At 47.5% G+C, this 1,607-nt stretch overlaps 1 protein-coding gene across 1 annotated transcript in view; it reads left to right on the top strand.

Moving 5' to 3' along the window:
- The window catches only part of LOC115244961 (roundabout homolog 2-like), a 99,606-nt gene that overhangs the window by 87,323 nt on the left and 10,676 nt on the right, over window positions 1–1,607 (top strand). The gene's annotated exons all lie outside the window — the stretch shown is intronic.

The following is a 1,607-nucleotide window of genomic DNA, read 5'->3' as shown; positions in this document are numbered from 1 at the left end:
GTGTAAAGCGCATAATCGATAGATGTGTCTCGCATTTAAACATCGTTCGGATATCTAGAGCCATATCCAGAGCGTGTAACCGAACGAAAGAGAGGACTCGGGAGACTCGCAACTCGGCGGCGCAGAAATCGACGCATAAATTCAGGCCGGGTACGAATTTTACCTTTTGGCCTCCGTCCTTCTCTCCGGTACACTTCCTCCAGGATCAAGCATTTAAACGTACGCTTGCGCGAGCTACCTCGTTGTAACGACCCGGCATACTTTCGCGCTCCTCCGTCTGCCATTCGTATCTCGGAACGGGCGATTTTTTCTCCCCCGAATCCCCATGGATCGACTCGATCAAACTTTCATGGGGCGCTGAATGCCTCTTAGTTTTTCTCGCGTTGCGATCCCACCCTCTCTCTTTTTTTTTTTTTTTAAAGAGGAAAACCCTCGCGATCTCTCTCCGATCGACGAAACTCCATCGGAGTTAAAAGGGAGATTCGTATTACTAAAGTGTTCTTTTATAAATGCGCGATAAAAAAATGGTGACAAACTAAGAAGAGAAATTTATTATCCGCGATATTGCGAAAAAAGGATCGAATATCGAGAAACAATTTATTAATCTAATAAATGATTTGATTTATATATTAATTCCGTCTATTATTTTTTGTTCTTCTCGCGCGCGAGTTTTATTTTCATTATTTCTTCGTGTATAGAATTTATCTTTATACTGTTCATTGCGTCGTTTCATGTAATTACTTTCATTTACACCGTCACTTACACCGTATTGTACGCGCTGGCTTAACGCTGTCTGAGGGGGACACGGCACATAAGAGCACGTGACAAACGATTTTGTTGTTTTTTTTTTCCTTTTCTTTTCTTTTTCCCTCTCGGATCTCCCGGGGCAGGGATAAGCCCGTCGCGGAAAGCGAGAATGGAGACATTTTTTTCTTGGCGAGATCTCTCTCGAAAACGAAACGAAACTCGCACACATTCGTCCGTTCGCTCGTTTCGACGGCTATTTTCCTCTCCTTCGTCTCGATCAATAGGATACTCTCCTCCGTCGCGACGGCTCGCGGAAATTCCCTCCTCTACCTCTTCCTCCTACTTCACCACCACCACCATCCCCGCGTCGAATTTACCGATGGAAGCCCGAAGCCGCGATAAATTAGGACAACCGATAGGAATTAAATCCGGCCGTATCGGAACGCCGAGACCGCGTTTCTCTCCTCTTTCTCTCTCTCTTTCCTCCCTTCTCTCGTCGCAGCGCGCGGAACGTGTGGTAAAACGGGATATGGAGAGCGATGGAAGAATAGTCGCGTGAAGAGAAGAGGAAAGAGAGAGAGAGAGAGAGAGAGAGAGAGACAGAGAGAGCAGATCAAAGCAGAGGGAGCGGAGGAGGTAATCGAGCACCACCGACGCGAAAATTAATTGACACTATAAATTAGAGAGCGCGCGATCGCGGGAGAGAGGACTATCGATCGATCGCGTCGTCGCCGAATAACACCACTCTCCATATACGATATTGTGCATGTGCACTCCTCAAACGAGACGGCCGTTTAATCTTGGGACCGCCGGCGCGGAAGAAGAACGACCCACGCAGGAGAGGATCGGCGGGGGTGTTC

The sequence above is a fragment of the Formica exsecta genome, unplaced genomic scaffold (genome assembly GCF_003651465.1).
Source record: "Formica exsecta isolate Colony F162 unplaced genomic scaffold, ASM365146v1 scaffold122, whole genome shotgun sequence".
NCBI classification, from domain to species: domain Eukaryota; kingdom Metazoa; phylum Arthropoda; class Insecta; order Hymenoptera; family Formicidae; genus Formica; species Formica exsecta.
The sequence above is the reverse complement of the archived record's forward strand: the minus strand, read 5'-3'. Positions and strand labels throughout refer to the sequence as shown.